Source organism: Salvelinus sp. IW2-2015, linkage group LG18 (genome assembly GCF_002910315.2).
Source record: "Salvelinus sp. IW2-2015 linkage group LG18, ASM291031v2, whole genome shotgun sequence".
Lineage (NCBI taxonomy): Eukaryota > Metazoa > Chordata > Actinopteri > Salmoniformes > Salmonidae > Salvelinus > Salvelinus sp. IW2-2015.
Window position 1 is genome coordinate 33431855 of NC_036858.1, and position 23056 is coordinate 33454910.

General features: G+C 43.8%; 1 long non-coding RNA gene across 1 annotated transcript in view; it reads right to left on the reverse strand.

Moving 5' to 3' along the window:
- The window catches only part of LOC139029154 (uncharacterized), a 107374-nt gene that overhangs the window by 31135 nt on the left and 53183 nt on the right, over positions 1 to 23056 (reverse strand). The gene's annotated exons all lie outside the window — the stretch shown is intronic.

Genomic DNA, 23056 nt, shown 5'->3' on the forward strand with positions numbered 1-23056 from the left:
CCTGGCATCGTGAGGGAGTTTGTTCCACCATTGGGGTGCCAGAGCAGCGAACAGTTTTGACTGGGCTGAGCGGGAACTGTACTTCCTCAGAGGTAGGGAGGCGAGCAGGCCAGAGGTGGATGAACGCAGTGCCCTTGTTTGGGTGTAGGGCCTGATCAAGGCCTGAAGGTACGGAGGTGCCGTTCCCCTCACAGCTCCGTAGGCAAGCACCATGGTCTTGTAGCGGATGCGAGCTTCAACTGGAAGCCAGTGGAGAGAGCGGAGGAGCGGGGTGATGTGAGAGAACTTGGGAAGGTTGAACACCAGACGGGCTGCGGCGTTCTGGATGAGTTGTAGGGGTTTAATAGCACAGGCAGGGAGCCCAGCCAACAGCGAGTTGCAGTAATCCAGACGGGAGATGACAAGTGCCTGGATTAGGACCTGCGCCGCTTCCTGTGTGAGGCAGGGTCGTACTCTGCGAATGTTGTAGAGCATGACCTACAGAACGGGTCACCGCCTTGATGTGAGTTGAGAACGACAGGGTGTTGTCCAGGATCACGCCAAGGTTCTTAGCACTCTGGGAGAGGACACAATGAGGTTGTCAACCGTGATGGCGAGATCATGGAACGGGCAGTCCTTCCCGGGAGGAAGAGCAGCTCCGTCTTGCCGAGGTTCAGCTTGAGGTGGTGATCCGTCATCCACACTGATATGTCTGCCAGACATGCAGAGATGCGATTCGCACACTGGTTATCAGAGGGGGGAAAGGAGAAGATTAATTGTGTTCGTCTGCATAGCAATGATAGGAGAGACCATGTGAGGATATGACAGAGCCAAGTGACTTGGTGTATAGCGAGAATAGGAGAGGGCTAGAACAGAGCCCTGGGGGACACCAGTGGTGAGAGCACGTGGTGCGGAGACAGATTCTCGCCACGCCACCTGGTAGGAGCGACCTGTCAGGTAGGACGCAATCAAGCGTGGGCCGCGCCGGAGATACCCAGCTCGGAGAGGGTGGAGAGGAGGATCTGATGGTTCACAGTATCAAAGGCAGCCGATAGGTCTAGAAGGATGAGAGCAGAGGAGAGAGAGTTAGCTTTAGCAGTGCGGAGCGGAGCGCCTCCGTGACACAGAGAAGAGCAGTCTCAGTTGAATGACTAGTCTTGAAACCTGACTGATTTGGATCAAGAAGGTCATTCTGAGAGAGATAGCAGGAGAGCTGGCCAAGGACGGCACGTTCAAGAGTTTTGGAGAGAAAAGAAAGAAGGGATACTGGTCTGAGTTGTTGACATCGGAGGGATCGAGTGTAGGTTTTTTCAGAAGGGTGGCAACTCTCGCTCTCTTGAAGACGGAAGGGACGTAGCCAGCGGTCAAGGATGAGTTGATGAGCGAGGTGAGGTAAGGGAGAAGGTCTCCGGAAATGGTCTGGAGAAGAGAGGAGGGGATAGGGTCAAGCGGGCAGGTTGTTGGCGGGCCGGCCGTCACAAGACGCGAGATTTCATCTGGAGAGAGAGGGGAGAAAGAGGTCAAAGCACAGGGTAGGGCAGTGTGAGCAGAACCAGCGGTGTCGTTTGACTTAGCAAACGAGGATCGGATGTCGTCGACCTTCTTTTCAAAATGGTTGACGAAGTCATCTGCAGAGAGGAGGAGGGGGAGGAGGGGAGGAGGATTCAGGAGGGAGGAGAAGGTGGCAAAGAGCTCCTAGGGTTAGAGGCAGATGCTGGAATTTAGAGTGGTAGAAAGTGGCTTTAGCAGCAGAGACAGAAGAGGAGAATGTAGAGAGGAGGGAGTGAAAGGATGCCAGGTCCGCAGGAGGCGAGTTTCCTCCATTTCCGCTCGGCTGCCCGGAGCCCTGTTCTGTGAGCTCGCAGTGAGTCGTCGAGCCACGGAGCAGGAGGGGAGGACCGAGCCGGCCTGGAGGATAGGGGACATAGAGAGTCAAAGGATGCAGAAAGGGAGGAGAGGAGGTTGAGGAGGCAGAATCAGGAGATAGGTTGGAGAAGGTTTGAGCAGAGGGAAGAGATGATAGGATGGAAGAGGAGAGAGTAGCGGGGGAGAGAGAGCAAGGTTGGGACGGCGCGATACCATCCGAGTAGAGGCAGGTGGGAAGTGTTGGATGAGAGCGAGAGGGAAAAGGATACAAGGTAGTGGTCGGAGACTTGGAGGGGAGTTGCAATGAGATTAGTGGAAGAACAGCATCTAGTAACGATGAGGTCAAGCGTATTGCCTGCCTTGTGAGTAGGGGGGGAAGGTGAGAGGGTGAGGTCAAAAGAGGAGAGGAGTGGAAAGAAGGAGGCAGAGAGGAATGAGTCAAAGGTAGACGTGGGGAGGTTAAAGTCACCCAGAACTGTGAGAGGTGAGCCATCCTCAGGAAAGGAGCTTATCAGGGCGTCAAGCTCATTGATGAACTCTCCAAGGGAACCTGGAGGGCGATAAATGATAAGGATGTTAAGCTTGAAAAGGGCTGGTAACTGTGACAGCATGGAATTCAAAGGAGGCGATAGACAGATGGGTCAGGGGAGAAAGAGAGAATGTCCACTTGGGAGAGATGAGGATCCAGTGCCACCACCCCGCTGACCAGAAGCTCTCGGGGTGTGCGAGAACACGTGGGCAGACGAGGAGAGAGCAGTAGGAGTAGCAGTGTTATCAGTGGTAATCCATGTTTCCGTCAGTGCCAAGAAGTCGAGGGACTGGAGGGACGCATAGGCTGAGATGAACTCTGCCTTGTTGGCCGCAGATCGGCAGTTCCAGAGGCTGCCGGAGACCTGGAACTCCACGTGGGTCGTGCGCGCTGGGACCACCAGGTTAGAGTAGCGGCGGCCACGCGGTGTGAAGCGTTTGTATGGTCTGTGCAGAGAGGAGAGAAGAGGGATAGACAGACACATAGTTGACGGAGTCAATCACCACCTTCCGGAGACACCTGAAACCCCACCTCTTTAAGGAATACCTAGGATAGGATAAAGTAATCCTTCTAACCCCCCCCCTCCCCCTTAAAAGAGTTAGATGCACTATTGTAAAGTGGTTGTTCCACTGGATATCATAAGGTGAATGCACCAATTTGTAAGTCGCTCTGGATAAGAGCGTCTGCTAAATGACTTAAATGTAAATGTAAACCTAAAGAAATGTTTTATGAACTTTTAATGAACATAAAACATTTGTTCAGGGAAAGTTATTCTAACATCAGGTGAATTTTGCACCCTAAAACAAACATTGTATAATCATCCGCACAATTGGACAGTTTTTGTGTTTTGTGAACAAATCTTGTGGGATGTCCCCACAATGTTCCCACCAGACTGTTCCCACAACCTAATAAAAAATTCTGGGAACCTTTAAAGAACAGACTAAATGTGTTCTGGGAAAGTTCTTGTAACATCAGGTGAATGTTTGTTCAACCCGAAAAGAAACGGTGTATAGTCATCCGCACAACTGGACAGTTTTTGGGTAATGAGAACATTTACCCCAACCTAATGTATGTTTTGGGAACTTTCGCTGAACCAATTTTGGTTTTCTGGGAAAACATCACTGGTACATTGTGTTATTACATTACCTGGAAACCTAATGAGAACTATTGAGGAATGTTCTACGTTGGTTGTTACAGATGTTGTGCACAACATTTTAGTGAATGTTTGGAGAACATTCCAGGGATAGATTTTTTTTTTTTTTTATGTATGAAAAAAAAAAAGTTTTTGGGACGTTATTCTAATGTTAGATAAAAACCTAACTAGAACTTAAAGTGTAATATGTAGAAATCGCTCTGACATTTCCTGGTTGCTAAAATTGTAATAGTTCCCTTAATTTCAGTTTATGTGGCAAAATGAGCAAGTATCATGTAGAGAATCATTGTACCATCTAAACCGCGATTAAATACATTTTCCATAACCAATTTTTTTTGTAAAAAGTAAAACACGCAAAAACTAAATGTAAGAACGGGAAGCATAGAAAGAGAGCACATAGAACAGATCTACCACTTCTCTGGCAATGCGAATGACAGACCTATAACTCACATTTCTATGTGAATTTGGTCAGGTCACCCAAAAAGTGACATATTGCAGCTTTAGTTGGAATCTTAGCTAATGTTCTGGGAATGTTCCCGGTTTGCTGGGATGGTTCTAAACAGGCCTCTCATGTATATGTGAGAGTGGGCTTCACCACAGGTTAGTGGCTTAGAGAGCAGGGAACTATGAGACCATGCTACACTGTGTTGTGTCTTCCTGGCTAATTGCTCAATTCAACTCCTATGAAGGATCTGTCCAAATTGAACAAAATGATGAATTGGTCATCCTTTCTTCATTCTGCTGACATTCCAGAGAACATTCAGACACCAATGGCACTGATAAGACACAGCACTGATAAAGTCACACTTGTCTGAGTGGTAATGAATGAGGGCAACATGTGCCATGAGAGGGTCAGAGATGGACACAACAACAGAGCCACATCATATAATCTGGGACACAATCTGTCACGGAACCTCATGTGAAGTCTACCATTTAACAGCAAGCGCAATCTAGCGTTGTGCTCATTGTGGATATCATCTATAATACACAATACACAGCCCGTTAGTAGACTATCTGTGAATGTTATCTGCTGCCTAAGTTTAACGCTGAGGTGTGGTTTGGCAGAGGCAGAGCATACTGTTCGAGGATGTACACAGTCTCTGTGCTTGCTTACGGCACATGACGTTTGGAGGTAGTTTGGAGGTGTGTGTGCGCCTGTAGTAGCTGCTGGGATCACTCAAGAGGAATAGGCTGTAGATTTATAGCCCCCTCCCCTCACGCACACACATCCTGTTCCTGGCCAGCAGCTGGACTCTGTCCGGCCAAACGGTAGCCCCTGTCAGCACTGACAGTCCAGCCCCTCCCCACCCCCCATTGCATCGTGGGTGCCTCCCCTCCCGTTCTGTTGAGCGGTGGGTCGAGTGTGCACTTCCTGTTGTCTGTGTTTGATTTGGGAAGATGAGTGGGGCTTCCCTTTCCCATCCCACATGGCCAGCTGGGAGACGCTGAATCCTCACAGACAGATGGAATCATCTCACTGGTTACTGGTCAGAATGTTTAAGGATAGTTTCATACATATATTTATGACCCTGTTGTTATAAGAAGAGGTGATAACCCTTCATTTAGCCCTGATTATGTACCCAGTGTAAAGCACAGCAGAGAGCAGAAAGGGCTACATACGAAACTAGCCAGACCCTTTATGGGAAACCTATGACTTTTCAATCAAAAATCTAAACATTAAGAAAATGACTGTAAAAACTGTTAAATCCCCTTGGATTGATGAGGAATTGAATAATTTTATGGTTGAGAGGGATGAGGCAAGAGGTATGGCAAATGAGTCTGGCAGAACAACCGATTGGCAAACGTAATGGAAATTGAGAAATCATGTGACTAAACTGGATAAAAAGAAGAAACTGTACTATGAAACAAAGACGAATGATAGTAAAATGCTTTGGAACACCTTCAATTACATTTTTTGGCAAAAAGGCAAACTCAGCTCCATCATTCATTGAATCAGATGGCTCATTCATCACAAAACCCACTGATATTGCCAGCTACTTTAATGATTTTTTCATTGGCAAGATTAGCAAACTTAGGCATTACATGGCAGCAACAAACGCTGACACTACACATCCAAGTATATCTGACCAAATTATGAAAGACAAGCATCGTCATTTTGAATTCCCGTAAAGTGAGTGTGGAAGAGGTGAAAAAAGTATTGTTGTCTATCAACAATGACAAGCCACTGGGGTCTGACAATTTGGATGGAAAATTACTGAGAATAATATCCGTTGATATTGCCACTCCTTTTTGCCATATCTTAAATGTATATCTTAAATCATTCACAAACCCTAAACCTCAACTAAATCTTGTAATGAATAATGTGGAAATTGAGCAAGTTGATGTGACTAAACTGCTTGGAGCAACCCTGAATTGTAAACTGTTATGGTCAAAACATCTTGATACAACAGTAGCTAAGATGGGGAGAAGCGCTGCTCTGCCTTTTTAACAACACTATCAACAAGGCAGGTCCTACAGGCTCTAGTTTTGTCATACCTGGACTACTGTTCAGTAGTGTTGTCAGGTGCCACAAAGAGGGACTTCTGAAAATTACAATTGGCTCAGAACAGGGCAGCACGGCTGGCCCTTAAATGTACACGGGGATCTAACATTAATGATATGCATGTCAATCTCTTATGACTCAAAGTGGAGGAGAGGTTGACTTCATCACTACTTATTTATGTAAGAAGTGTTGACATGCTGAATGCACCGTGCTGTCTGTTTAAACTACTAGCACACAGCTCGGACACCCATGCATACGGGGCGGCAGGTAGCCTAGTGGTTAGAGTGCTGGACTAGTAACCGGAAGGTTGCAAGATCGAATCCCCCAAGCTGACAAGGTAAAAGTCTGTCATTCTGCCCCTGAACAAGGCAGTTAACCTGCTGTTCCTAGGCTGTCACTGAAAATAAGAATTTGTCATTAACTCACTTGCCTAGTTAAATAAAGGTAAAAAAATATACCCCACAAGACATGTCACCAGAGGTCTCTTCACAACCCCCAAGTCAAGAACAGACTATGGGAGGCACACAGTACTACATAGAGCCAGGACTACGTGGAACTCTATTCCACATCAGGTAGCTGATGTGAACAGTAGAACCAGATTTAAAAAACAGATAAAAATGCACCTTATGGAACAGCAGGGAATGTGAAGAGACTCACATGTTCATTGTAGTATGGTGGTATTATACATTTTATATTGTAGTGGTGTAATAATGTTATATGATGTAATGTTTTATCTTTTGTTTTATGTGTCATGTAAGTGCCTTAATGTGTTTGGACCCCATGAATAGTAGCTGCTGGCTAAGGGAGATCCCTAATAGATACATACACAAATATAAAACTGCAACGGAAAAATACTAATAAATCTTCCCAGTCAGATTTTCATTTTTTCACACTGTAAACATTGTGTTGTGGCATACATTAATACTGCAGGAGCTTTGGAGTGAACACACACACACAACCAGACTACAGATCTTTCAGCCAGCCCACACACACACGAAGATACCCACACACACACACACACACACACACACACACACACACACACACACACACACACAAACACAAGCACACTGCCACACACACCCACACACATACTCACACACACACACTAACACACACACCCACACACCCACTCACACACACACACACACACACACACACACACACACACACACACACACACACACACACACACACACACACACACACACACACACACACNCACACACACACACACACACACACACACACACACACACACACACACACACACACACACACACACACACACACACACACACACACACACACGCACAGAAACACTAACTTGTCGACACAGTGATTTGGACAGGTAGGATGTTTCACTGTTTACCGGTTTGGCCTCATTGCACGGCCCTCCCAATTACACAGCAACATATACCAAAACAAACAAGCATCCAGCCCAAACACACACACACAGACTGCCTGGTGCCTGTGTTGCCCCAGGGGCCCGTGGCTAGCTTAAAGGCTGCTCTGATAGGGCTGCAGTGTCTCTCTAGTCACACTTAGTGGGAGGATGAGCTGCAACAACTGATCCATGCCTCAGCCCTCAGCCTCCCTTATCCAAAACACTATTACAGACCTGTCTGAGTCCGGCTCAGATCCTATCCCTCACTTCATTAAAACACTGCTGTCTGCATTCCTCTGTCTGTGTTTCTGTCTGTGTGTCTGTTTCTGTCTGTCTGTTTCTGTATGTCTGTGCCAATATGTTTAGCTGCCTGCTTTCTGCCTTTCTGTCTGTCTGTCTATCTCTCTGTCAATATGCATGTGTTTGAAAGAGAGAAAGAGCGAGAGGGAAAGAGGAGCAGGACGAAAAAAGAGAGAGAAAGACAGAGAGAAAGTAGAAAGTGCATACAGACAGCGAGAAATAGAGAGACAGTAGAAAGTGAATGCAGACAGAGAGAGAAAGAGACAGTAGAAAGTGCGTGTGCAGACAGAGAGCCGGTCTGTGCTGTGCTGCGGTGCCTCTGTCTTTACAGGAGCATGATGTGACAGACAGCTCTCTCTGTGGGGTCAGAGGTCAGCTCTAATTGGGTTAATGGACACAGAGAACCAAAACAAACAGATCTCAGGTCAGCCCAGATCAGAGGCCAAGCAGCGTCACCTAGAACCAGAGAGGAACAACAAACGAGCAAACAGAAGCCCCTAGACACAACACCGCCACACAACAACAGGATAGGGTTACACGGCAACACTTAATACAGTCTATGTAGTTGTCCTTATGACTTGTAGTTACTTTGATACTATTTTGGTCACTAGAATATCTATACCCCGTATTGGTGCGATTCTAAAAGTAGTCTAAAATGAGTTACTGGTATTTATACCAAAAAAAAGGAAATCCTCTCAAACTACACACCACAAGGGCAACATAAACTCTGACTAGTTACATTACAGCAGTACACTGAGCATGAATGATTGACATTTCACAGTTAGGCACTTGATCATGACATCTAAGATTCCTGAAAATGTCAACCCAATCCTGGGATTCCCATTGACTTAGTGTTGCATGTGAACACTAACTTACTGTAAATGACTAATCATACTACAAACTTGAGCCTGTAATACCACAATGCCCATGGCTTAGCAAATAAATATCCCTGATGGAGGGGGTAAAAGACGCGGAGACAGCACCTTCCGATCCGCAACAGGAAGCAGGAGGGAAAACACTTACTGAGGAGTCATAAAGAGCCCTAACCCTAACCCTAACCTGACACTAACACACAAAACATGAGAACAACAAGCTACGTAGGATTTCTACTGTATCTGATATCATATCTGGTGGCATGTGATTGTAAGTGATATCAAATGTTGCTCTCCTCATAGAACAGTCTGAGGAGCTCTAAAAAGTAATCACTCATAACACTCCACAGAGCCGAAGCCAGTGTCGATCTAATGGTCCCCGTAAAACGTCTGTCCAGCTGTTAAGCACCTGCATCCATCTCTCTCATACAGATTCTGTTTAGACGATTTGGCACTGAATGTGTCAGAGTGTGTGTCTCTGTGTGAGTTCACGGAAGCCTGAAGTGTGCGTGTTTTGTCGGACTACGGAAGGGCTGTGTGTGAGTGCGTTGTGAAAGAGTTAGGATCTGTTTGGGTCAATAGTGTCTGCGTCACTCAGCAAGATAAACAGTGTCAGAGTTTAAAACAACCCAGACCCCTCTGTCCACACACACACACACACACTCACACGCACACTCCCTGTTGCTTAGGGGAACGCCAAACGTTTCACCATTGTGTGGCAGCCCTGAACTAGACCACCTGATTGATCTAGTCAAAGGCTTGTTGATTAGTTGACAAGCTGAATCAGGTGTGCTAGCGCTGGAATAGATCAAATAAATGGAATGGCTGGGGGTCCGGTAAGGTATCTTTTCTATATTTCTACAAACACGTCCACGCCACATAGCTTTACATATCTTTACACACGCCTCTCTCTCCTCTCTACATCCTCGCTCCTCTCTTTCCCCAGTAACTTCAGGCAGGCAAAGCCACCAGCCAACTGTCTAACTTGTCCTGATGTTGTCATCATGCCACCCAGTGACAGCGTAAACACCTCCAACAGCCCCGGTGGGAGGGGGGGGGGCGCCGGGTGCCGCATGGGGCCCGAGACTTTAACTGCCTTTAATTGTCCAAACTTTTGTTTGACATCACAGGAAAACATCCCAGCATCAATCTAGAGCCAATTACAGCAAGTTCACGCCAGGCAGGTGGAGTCAACGCCTATCGGGCCTCTGTCGCCGTGACACCAGGATGATTGATCACCGCGCCGCGGCAACGGCTCTCTAACCTGATCAGCCAAATTACCGTGGCGACCGCGGGGGCCATCTGAGCCTCGCACCGCAAATTAAATCCACAGCACTCGTCACATCGCGCACACACACACAAACGCACGCACACACGCACACGCACATCACACTTACATCACACACCCAAGGCAGACTACATCCTCTTGTCCTCTCAATCAGAGAGAGAGAGAGACCGTTACCATTGTCCCAGGGGACCACAGCACCAGGTGATGGGAACGGCAGGAGGACATGAAGACATATTAATGTACTAAAGACTTAATGAAGCTCAGTCCAGTACTCAGAGAGAAGAGAGAGGCTACCGGAGTGGAGGGTATCGTGTTTACTTTATTAGTTTACAGCAGATTAATGGGGCTAATCATTTAAGTGATGGAGATGGATTACCCTCTCAAAGCTGGCCCTGGCCCCAATACCAACCCCTCCTTACCATCGCCCACCTCTCTCTCTCCCTGCTCGGCCAATCTTAAAGCAACATGGAGGGAGGGCGCATCGCAGAGGGCGCATCTTTTGAGCCTAAAAGGAAGACAATCCGTGCAAAACTGTAAGAGTAGACCCCGCCGCAAATAGATGATCTAACAGGGATTCAACAGCACAGATTCAAAAAAGAGAAAGTGACTGACTACATGTGTGTGTGGGGGCGGGTGGCTGCTTGTATGATTTCCATTCTGAATCTTAAACGGGGGAAAACAGAATCACTGTCAAACCTTGACGTGGATATGGATTATCTCTCTAATATATCAAAGGTACAACTTAATTGTAACCGTATGTGATGAAATAGACTGGATGCAGTAGTGCATGAGCCTACTGTGAAACCTTCGTAAATCAAGATGAGGTCATAATGTATACTGAGGCAGGGCCTGTTTGTTGTCTCATTGTGTTTGGGACTGTGCTTGTGGTTGATGCCACAGCAGACGGCTTCACTTTATGGCAAATTAGGACACCATTGTCACTGTGGCCCAGCCCCTTAGACAGGATATTGCATCGCTTTGCTGGTAATAAAAGTGTCACACACACACACTCCTCTTTCCATCTCCCTCCTCCAACTCCTCCTACCATCTCCATCACTCCGCCCGCTGCTGGCAGTATTTGAGTAACACAGCGTCCACCAAGAAGTTTAATTACTGTCTCCTCTTTCTCTATTTCTCTTTCAATCCCCCACTTCCCACTCTCCTACCCACTGCAAGATAGATCTCATTGTCAGAGGCCCTGACACATGAAGACAGAGCGCAGGTACCACTACATATGCATGCACAAGTGTACACACACACACACACACACACAAACACACACACACACACACATACACACTTTCTGTCCCTCAATTCCCGCTCTCTCTGATTCCGTCGCTACAGGGGAACACAGTCGGAGTATTGTTCCAAGACAGAGTGAATGGTGTGGACTGAGATATAAATCAGAGTCAGTGTTAAGTAAAGCTTAGATCAGAATGTGCACGCAGGAGAAGAGCTCATTCTAAACAGCACTTAACCCGTAAGAGGCTACAGTAACATACATATAATCATAGGTCCATTTAAAGTGTTACATACGGTGGTGCATCAATGTATAACAAACGCAAAACCTCACAAAGTTACATTGACTGATACTAGCCTAACCTTTAAATCCCTCAACGGCAAACAAACCCCAAAATCGCATAACCACATATTCAAACATACACACTCATATCCTCACAAATAATTACACGTGCTAAACCAATAAACAATACCACACAGTAATTAATTACAGTTTCTCAATCATGTAGGCCTTTATTAAGCATTTTTTGGAACAATTATGCCTTCTCAAAATCTTAAATACATTCATCAAAAGGACACGACTGCCTATGTATACAAAAGAAATGGCAACCGTACTTATCTCTTGAGTCAAAGCAGGCAAAACAGAAAGTTAGTCTGTGTTTTAGAAATCCCAGTAGATCAATACATTTTCTTTGCAGTCACTAAATCATGACGATCAAAATTGATAAGGTGCAGAATGATGGGAAATTACTGTCCTTTTATGCTTATTTCACACAAAAATTCATACACATCAAATTAAATATTACTCCGGATTAAACAAATCTATATATAAATAGGCTAAGCACATTGTGTGCAGGATTCATTCATTGGTATCATCACAATCCAATTCCATGTAATCAATACAAATGTTGGTTTGCTCATTGTTTTGTAGACGTTCCATTGTTGCACAGACACACAATCCACTATAGAAATAAGGACAGGTCAATACAATGGAGGAACACAACTGAAATGAATGTATAGGCCTCAATCCACACCAAAGCCAAGCTCTATAATGTAAGGAAGGTCACAATGTTGGAAATGATGAGGAGTAAGCTAAAGTTACGTGGAAGCAAACTATCTTCATCTCTGCATGTCCGCAATATTGTAAAAAAACAACAATTAGACAGTCCCCATTGACTAGATATTTCCATGTATTGTACATGGTATGATCTGATGGGGTGATTTAGAGTTTTGTGTTGTACTATTTACGGATTACCTGAAACAGTGAACACAATTGCACACATTTGTGACACTTTATTTGGATAGTCTTGATAGTCCATCCGTAGATGCTCTACAGATGTTCATACTATCAACCATCGGTTACAGTTAGGGTTAGGTTTAAAATAAGGGTTAGGGTAAGGGTTAAGGTTAGGGTTAGGGTTAGGGCTAGGGTTAGGATTAGTAGATAGTTAGTTGAAATGTTACTGATTGCAAAAGGCGGTCTAAGGTATGCAAGGCAGGTACTAAGGCAAGACAATGATCAGAAGTTCTGTAAATGTATTTGAGCATTTGATCATTGCTGTTCTGCTATAGATACATCTCGAAACAGATCCAAAAATTGCTCGTACGCGATTGAGAAAAACGGTATTATCTACTGTTTGGAGTGGAATTCTGTAGATAATACTGTGATTATTTTCTAGCGCTTTCTACTATTTTGTTTTGACAACTTTGAGAGATACGCTGCTCAACTGTCTCTTATTACATGAAAAGAAAAACATTAAAAGAAAAATGTAACCTTTATTTCTCATATTGACAATGAAATATTAGCCTTTTTTTGTTGTTGTAAAATATCCATATCAATTATTTACCATGCAGCAAAATGCAATATGATAGAGAGTAATATGTTTTCATAAGGCATGCATAATTCCGTTGCCTTTTATTCATGTGAATATAAATTAGACATTATAATAAAGCTCCTTGCATGGGCATGGTAAGAGCTTTACATGATATGAATAAGAAGGGTTTTTTCTGTGTCACTGGTAAGAATATTCCCTCTACTTCCCTCTGGTGGAGAAAAAGAGTAGAGAACAGACAACGAGTCGATGAGAAAATCTTGAGCAGGATACCCAGACAGATGAACATATATACAGTCCTAGTCAAAAGTTTGGACACACCAACTCATTCAAAGGGTTTTGTTTATTTTTTACGATTGTCTACATTGTAGAATAATAGTGAAGACATGAAAAAACTATGAAATGACACATATGGAATCATGTAATAACCAAAAAAAGTGTACATTTAATATTTTAGATTCTTCAAAGTAGCCACCCTTTGCCTTGATGACAGTGTTGCATACTCTTGGCATTCTCTCAACCAGCTTCATGAGGAATGCTTTTCCAACAGTCATGAAGGAGTTCCCACATGTGCTGGGCACTTGTTGGCTGTTTTTCCTTCACTCTGCGGTCCAGCTCATCCCAAACCATCTCAATTGGGTTGAGGTCGGGTGATTGTGGAGGCCAGATCATCTGATGCAGCACTCCATCACTCTCCTTCTTGGTCAAATAGCCCTTACACAGCCTGGAGGTGTGTTTTAGGTCATTGTACTGTTGAAAAACAAAACAGTCCCACTAAGCGCGAACCAGATGGGATGGTGTATCGCTGCAGAATGCTGTGGTAGCCATTCTGGTTAAATGTGCCTTGAATTCTAAATAAATCACAGACAGTGGCACCAGCAAAGCACCCCCACACCATCACACCTCCTCCTCCATGCTTCACGGTGGAAACCACACATAAGGAGATCATCCGTTCACTTACTCTGCGTCTCTCAAAGACACGGCGGGTGGAACCAAACATCTCAAATTTGGACTCATCAGACCAAAAGACAGATTTCCAGCGGTCTATTGTACATTGCATGTGTTTCTTGGCCCAAACAAGTCTCTTATTATTATTGGGGTCCTTTAGTAGTGTTTTTTTTGCAGCAATTCGACCATGAAGGCCTGATTCACACAGTCTCCTCTGAACAGTTGATGTTGAGATGTGTCTGTTACTTGAACTCTGTGAAGCATTTATTTGAGCTGCAATTTCTGAGGCTGGTGATTCTAATTAACTTATCCTCCGCAGCAAAGGTAACTCTGGGTCTTCCTTTCCTGTGGTGGTCCTCATGAGAGCCAGTTTCATCATAGCGCTTGACAGTTTTTGCGACTGCACTTGAAGAAACTTTCAAAGTTCTTGAAATGTTCCGTATTGACTGACCTTCATATCTTAAGGTAATGATGGATTGTCGTTTCTCTTTGCTTATTTGAGCTGTTCTTACCATAATATGAACTTTGTCTGTTACCAAACGCTATCTTCTGTATACACAACACAACTGATTGGCTCAAACGCATTAAGAAAGAAAGAAATTCCACAAATTCACTTTTAACAAGGCACACCTGTTAATTGAAATGCATTCCAGGTGACTACCTCATGAAGCTGATTACGAGAATGCCAAGAGTGTGCAAAGCTGTCATCAAGGCAAAGGGTGGCTAATTTGAAGAATCTCAAATCTCAAATATATTTAGATTTGTTTAATACTTCTTTAGTTACTACATTATTCCATATGTGTTATTTCACAGTTTTAATGTCTTCACTATTATTCTACAATGTAGAAAATAATTAAAATAAAGAAAAACCTTGAATGAGTTGGTGTGTCCAAACTTTTGACTGGTAGTGTAGGTGACATTTCATTATTTAGTATTATGTAGTATTTGTTTGTATTATGTAGTATTATGTAACCTGTAGTTTAGATGAAAAGTAAAGTACAATTTCTGTGTGCTTTCTGGGGGGGGGGAGTCTGACAAGCCATTACTGCAGACAGGTCCATAACTCAGTGAGATAAGTAAGAGCTGCTGCTGAAATGGCTTTGTTGTTCAGCTGCACTGAGTGTGTGTGTGTGTGTGTGTGGTGTGGTGGTGTGTTGTGTGTGTGTGTGTGGTGGTGTGTGTTGTGTGTTGTGTGTGTGTGTGTGTGTGGTGGGTGTGTGTGTGTGTGTGTGTGGTGTGTGTGTGTGTGTGTGTGGTGTGTGTGTGGTGTGTGTTTTGGTGGTGTGTGTGTGTGTGTGGTTGTGTGTGTGTGTGGTGTGTGTGTGGTGTGTGTGTTGTGTGTGGTGTGTGTTGTAGTAGTGGTGTGGGTGTGTGTGTGTGTGTGTGTGTGCGTGTCTGCTTGGTCATTGCCCTGCAGCGAAGCAATGGCCTGACAGGCAGTTTGTGTGTCTCACCTCTCAGACTCTCTATGTACAGTGCCTTTGGAAAGTGTTCAGACCCCTTGACTTTTTCCACATTTTGTTACATTACAGCCTTATTCTAAAATGGATTAAATATTACTTTTTTCTCAGTAATCTACACACAATACCCCATAATGACAAAGTGAAAACAGGTTTTTATTTTTTTAAATGAACAGAAATACCTTATTTACATAAGTATTCAGACCCTTTGCTATGAGACTCGAAATTGAGCTCAGATGCATCCTGTTTCCATTGATCATCCTTGAGATGTTTTTACAACTTGATTGGATTCCACCTGTGGTAAAGTCAATTGATTGGACATAATTTGGAAAGGCACACACCTGTCTATATAAGGTCCCACAGTTGACAGTGCATGTCAGAGCAAAAACCAAGCAATGAGGTCGAATGAGTTGTCCATAGAGCTCGGAGACAGTATTGTGTCGAGGCACAGATCTGGGGAAGGGTACCAATAAATATCTGTGGCAGAACCTGAGACTGGGGTGAATGTTCACCTTTCAACAGGACAACGACCCTACGCACACAGCCAAGACAACGCAAGAGTGGCTTCGGGACAAGTCTCTGAATGTCCTTGAGTGGCCTAGCCAGAGCCAGGACTTGATCAAACATCTCTGGAGAGACCTGAAAATAGCTGTGTAGCAATGCACCCCATCCATCCTGACAGAGCTTGAGAGGATCTGCAGAGAGGAATGGGAGAAACTCCCCAAATACAGGTGTGCCAAACTTGTAGCGTCATACCCAAGAAGACTGGAAGATGTAATCACTGCCAAATACTTACTATGTTAATGTGACATTTCAGCTTTTCATTTTTAATAAATTAGCAAAAAAAATGAAAACCTGTTTTTGCTTTGTTATTATGGGGTGTTGTGTGCAGGTTGATGAGAGAAAAAAAACAACGATTTCATCAATTTTAGAATAAGGCTGTAATGTATAAAAATGTGGAAAAAGTCAAGGGGTCTGAATACTTTTCGAATGCACTGTATCTCTGAGTGTCTGTATGCCCCAAGTGAGTCTCTATGTCTCTGTGTCTGAGGGTGTGCATATTTGTGTGTATCTCCATGTTTCCTAGAGAGACTGCCATTGTGTGTGGATATTTAAAGTGTGTGTGTCTTTATTAATTTGTGTCTAGGAACATGCCTGGATCTCTCAGAGTCTCTCACTGTGTGTGTACTATCTCCAGAGCATCAATCGTCCACACAGTGGTTATCTCTGAGCTGTTTTCCAGACACTCCAATGCTCAGCAGGCCTGGACACACCCCAGCTCTCCCCTGCGGGGTACACAACACACCAGCCCTCCCCTGCGGGGTACACAACACACCAGCACTCCCCCGCGGGGGTACACAACACACCAGCCCTCCCCTGCGGGGTACACAACACACCAGCCCTCCCCCACGGGGCTACACAACACACCAGCCCTCCCCCGCAGGGTACACAACACACCAGCCCTCCCCCGCGGGGTACACAACACACCAGCCCTCTCTTCCGCCGCGGGTAAACAAACACACACAGCCCTCCCCGCTGGTAGCAGCACACACCAGCCCTCCCCCACAGGGTACACAACACACCAGCCCTCCCCCGCGGGGTACACAACACACCAGCCTTCCCCCGCAGGGTACACAACACACCAGCCCTCCCCTGTGGGGTACACAACACCCCAGCCCTCCCCCGCGGGGTACACAACACACCAGCCCTCCCCCGCAGGGTACACAACACACCAGCCCTCCCCCGCAGGGTACACAACACACCAGCCCTCCCCCGCAGGGTACACAACACACCAGCCCACATACTCATGGGTAAAATGTATTTTTCCTATTTAACTTTCTCTTACTGTATCTTGCTTGTGGTAATGACTGTATCAAATGCATTAAACACATGGGTTCCATGTGTTTGATGCCATTCCATTACCTCCTTTCCAGCCTTTATTATGAGCCGTCCTCCCCTCAGCAGMCTCCACTGGATTTCACCCACTGTCATACTTTATTTTCCAACTGCAGAGGACGCGGTAATATCAAATATGAAATTCTGTTGACTTTGTTTCGTTCAAGATATAGTTATGTGCGTTTGGTGTGAGAGGAAGGAAACCATTCCCCTGAATGCAGAACCATTTGGGCTCCCGAGTGGCGCAGCGGTTTAAGGCACCGCATCTCAGACCCTGGTTTGATTCCAGGCTGTATCACAACCGGCCGTGATTGGGAGTCCCATAGGGCGGCGCAGAGTTGGCCCAGCGTCGTCTGAATTTGTTCTTAACTGACTTGACCTGTGAAATAAAGGTAATTTTTTTTAAATGCACCATTCCTTTATGAAGGAGAGTGTAATGTACATTCTCCATCACAAGGTGGCAGTAAAGGCACATACATTGATAGCGGTATCTGAGCACACATATCAGGTGAACATTATCATCTCTAGTCACATGGGGGCACTAGTAACTCTAGATTAACCACAAAGGTCAAAAATGTTGGTGCGAAGGCAGAGGATGTCACTGAAGACCAATTAGCAAGAATTATGTCACCATAAACACTCAACTGATGACAGCTATGTCATGAGATAACTGTGGTGACAAGTCAGTAATGCTTAACAAAAGTACACTGATGACCCCTCTGAGGCTCTGACGTACGAACACACACACACACACACACACCACCAACACACAACACAACACACACACACACACACACACACAACACACACAACAACACACACACACACACACACACACACAACACACACACAGCCACTTGCCCAAATGCTCTGATTAGACACAGAAATTGGTGACATTTTGGGTTATCAAATAGGCCATAGCTTTCATATTTCCAAGTCAAACCAAAGAACTCACATTGGAATGGAATTATGGTGTTCATAAACAAATAATTTATCCTGATTCAATAACTTACATTTTGTTTAGGAGATGAACAGGGGAGTGTATTTACAGTAATCGACATCACGGTTTGGATCTATAATCAATGCACATTTGGCCTCCTGATTATAGCAATGACCTGTCTTGATGATCGGTGGTTATCTCTGCTGTTTCCACGGAAGTCAATAACCAAGCATTGTCACAGCTCTTGATAAAAACACAAGAGAGAGTTCGAGGATAAGATCTCTAAGCACCAAAAGGCATGTCGTTTTAAAGTCAGCGTTGGATTGCCTTGTCGGTGAACGTGTGCCGCGCTAAACTGATCACGACAGATTTGTCTCATGTCTTCTGAATCCAAAATCCTAAGATAAGCCGCAGACAGCAGCTGTGCTGGAGGAGCCATTGCAAACGCATGTGGGGCAGACACATAGTCAGTCAATTTTGGTTTGTCTAAAGCTCTTACTAAATGAACAGACGAAGTCGATTTTGCCCCTTTAGATACGAGTGCTTTCACCTGAAATATTTCAATGTGGACAATGCAAGCACGCTGGGAGTAGGGATACTGTTGATTTGTTATAGTTGAGGCTGGTTGATAACTGATATAGCCTTATGTGGCCTGGCGTTTCCTCTCTCCAGTTCGCTGCACTGGATATAGGTTATTTTGACAGCCATAATATGGAATAGTTATTCAGTAGCCTATATATCTACTTTTGTTGGTGCCTTTGTCATCTATTATTCCCCCCCCCCCCCCATACTTGCACACTAGATATAGATAATAAACATAGAATATTATTTCGTTCTGCACATTCCAAGGTTCAAAATGGAAGTTTGACCAATAGCTAGTTATTTATATTCATTTCTATAGCTATAGAGGATACAGAAGTTAGTAGTAACAAATGGTCTCCATAATCACACACACAGAGACACACACTACACACACACACACACACACACACACGGTAGGTCTCTTTCCCTTTAAATCTTGAGATCTGCCTGCCCAGCATGAACACATCATAAAAGTAGACAGGCAATTTCTGTTTTCACCAAATAGCCACGCGAGCTCGTTCTGCATCTCAGATTTTAATACACTTGACAAGCGGCTTAGCAGCACGCAAGGGAGAGTGAGCCGAGCCCGAGGGAGAGAAAGAGATCCGGGAGAGAGATTTTTGCGAGTTATGCCTATCCAATACCTCTAAATCCATTTGCCGTTTGAATTATCAACTAGAATTTGATTAATATGCAAATTCAAGGGGAAAAGGCTCGTATAATTATCTCAGTGGATAGTAATTAATCTCTGGTTAAAGTAAATTAATACATCTATCAATTTTGTCAGCGACATGCTTTGTTCAATAGCCTGTAAAATTGAAGTTCGAAGTGTTAAGGGGCTGTACAGGAACTTAATAACTAAAACTTTAAAATGTACCCTATTTAGTGATTAATCAAGCTTCCACCCATCTTAATCTATATTATTTCTCACTTCAAATTATACTAGGGGGACGTGGTCGAGCCAAGAATCGTTCAAATTCTTCTTCTGTCTTTGTTTATGATGTTGACCACTTGATCCTACCCTGATGAAAAGCTATTTCAACCGAAAGGATTTTTGTCCAGGAATTATTGAAAGATAGAATGCTTGATTATTTCCATTATCCATTCCAATTCTTCAAACTATTGTGTTAGGGCTAATGTTAGCGAAATATGTTCTTATTAACAAACCTGAATAAATAAAGGAAAAATATAAATAAAATGAAAAGACTATTGCTATCAGCGAAAGTGACATATGCCGGCATGATAGGGCCTACATGAATTAAAAAAGAGGACAAGCAAAAAAAAAAAAATGCTTTGTTAGCCCTAAATAACTGTGGATAACTTTCAAAGATAATTTCAAATCAAATGACCAAATATCAAAACAAGTGATTAGGACCCGAGAGAGAGAGAGAGAGATTGTAAGTCTAATGTTTACTGTAAATGTGTTATTGTATATTTCACTTTTGTTTATTATCTATTTCACTTGCTTTGGCAAAGTAAACATATGTTTCCCATGCCAATAAAGCCCTTAAATTTAAATTGTATTGAGAGAGAGAGAGAGAGAGAGAGAGAGAGAGAGAGAGAGAGAGGAGAAGAGAGAGAGAGAGCGAGAGAGAGAGAGAGAGAGATGAGAGAGAGCGAGAGAGAGAGATGAGAGAGAGCGAGCGAGAGAGAGAGAGCGAGCGAGAGAGAGCGAGCGAGAGGGGAGGGGGTAGTGGAGGGGGAGAAGGGTGCAGACCCTATTGTTTCAGCAGGGATTCATGCATCAAACTTCAATTTTCCAACCGAATGAACTAGTGATTTTCTTCTCCCTCCTGAGCTGAAATACACTTAAAACTTGTGGATTAATTACCATAGCGAGGTATTGGGGATTGTACTTGTCTTTGCCGTTGGAGAACACATAAAATAAGGAACTGAGACCAGCACGTGCCTCACTGGAATAGCACACTTTGTACTGGTCACTGTTTGACCCTGAATTAAAGACATCCACATCAGAAACCATGCGGAAGCAATATATCTAAAGTACACGTTTAAAAAACACATGAAGCTTCACTGTCCTAGGATATGTCCTAGGATATGTTCTAGGATATGTTCTGCGACGTCACGTCAAGTAACGTTGAAAAAAAGTGCAAAAACAAATCCTACATTTTACCCACCACAACCAATCAACATGTAAATGTGGCTCTGTGAAATGAATAGAGCAGCGTACAATATTGATAACCGTAAGAAAATCAACATTGTCCACACGTGCATCCATAGGCTAATTAAGGTCTGTAATTGTTAAAGGGATACTTTGTGATTTTGGCAATGGGGCCCTTTGTCTACTTCCCCAGAGTCAGATGAACTCGTGGATACCATTTGTATGTCTCTGTGTCCAGTTTAAAATAAGTTAGGTAGTTTCGCAAGCCAATGCTAACTAGCGTTAGCGCAATGCCTGGAAGTCTATGAGTATCTACTAGCATGCTAGTAGATGCCCATAGCCATTGACTTCTACTCATTGTGCTCTGCCGCTCGTTAGAAACTTCCTTCAAACTGCAGGCAAAGACATAAACATGGTATCCACGAGTTCATCTGACTCTGGGGAAGTAGACAAATGGCATTGCCAAAATCCCGAAGTATCCCTTTAATTCGATTTAGTTTTTTCATAATTTGATTTTGTATTATTTAATAAAAAATAATCAGGTATTTACGTGACATAAACGTAGGGCTTTCGCAGTTTAATTCAGCCTAAGCGATGGGACAAAGTCGGCTTACCCTCTGTGAGCGAGTCATAGGCCTATAACCCAGCCTCGAGCCTATTCTGCCAGACATCTTGTGCAGCGAACATTTTTTTGCAGGGAAGGCAGCCTGCTTTAAGTTACAAACTTTCCAAACAATACTAATAACACTAAATGTAACAAATTAGAGAGAGTATTTATAACACAGCCCTAATAATGACAACAAGAATAATTTAATAATAACAACAATAACATAGCCTAATTATAATGACATTATCAAAATAGTGTTGTTAACAGGCCTAATAATAAACTAGGTTACTAACAACAATATACACGGTAGAAATAAACTAATGATGATAATAATAAACAGATTGTAGGCTAATATTAACAAAGAAAATACTAATTGCAATACTAATACTTCCTCCTATAATATGATTTCTACTACTACCGCTACTACTAGGCCTCCTCCTACTACTACTACAATTACTACTACTACTAATAATAATAATAATGAATAAAAAGAATAATAATGATGATAAGTATTATTATTATGACGACAGCCTAATAATAATTATGTGGATTGAATGCAATTAGGTTTTCATTAAACTAGGCCTAACTGAAAACAATACGTTTCTAGTAGGCAGCCTAGATAATAGTTTGTAATAAAATTGGTTGAAGAATTATCCTCGATCCTCAACTTCAAGGGCGAGTTTTCTATTAGGCCTAGTGCGTTTTGTATATATATATATTAAATCTAACTCCATAATAAATTATTAACATCTTGGGTTCACATTATTAGGCTCTCAGCTTCATAAAAAAAGGTAATAGACAAAGAAAAAACGTAGGTAGCTAACAGAAGAACACAAAACGAAAACAAAGCTCTCTACCAATCGCACAAATGTCACCGTTTAAACATGGGACTTCCCTAGTTAGCATGAAAAACACCCAGGCCACAAGATGAACTGCTGGAACATCTATCGCCCAAAAAGCCAAACATATTATTTATAGCCCCTCACACAAACACAAAGCACAGACCAGACCCCTCTCCAGAATGAGACTTCAATTGTGATGCATAGACTTGTTAAAGACGCGCGAGTAAAAAAGGGTCGACAGTGATAGCTATGATGAGCCCAGATGCCCTCAGAGGAACTATGTATGCATTACAGCCTTTGTAGCAAAAAAAAGGAGTGTTTAATCAATCCATCAAACTGACTGGAATTGTGAGGAAACGTCAGAAACCATATGGCTTCCAAACGTTTGTGTCCTTTTATGTGGAATGGGACACGCTTGTCTCCGTATTGCGCGCGGCTGGAGTTCGCCCTTGCCCCATTGCCGCTGTCACACCGGGGAGCAGTACTCATTTGTCCGCCGGTTTCACGCTTCTACGCAGAGAGTGAGTGAAAAACTCCCAAACAGCCTGGAGAAGCTGGCCCAGAACTCGACGTTTTTGTGCCTCCTTTATGGCCTCTCTGTGCTCCAGATTGTCGTTTCTCACATCAATCCTATTGAGGAAATGAAAACACACTTTGCCGGGTCGGAAAGCAGGTTTTCAGTGTGTTCAATGTATTTTCAATGTGAAAGAAAAA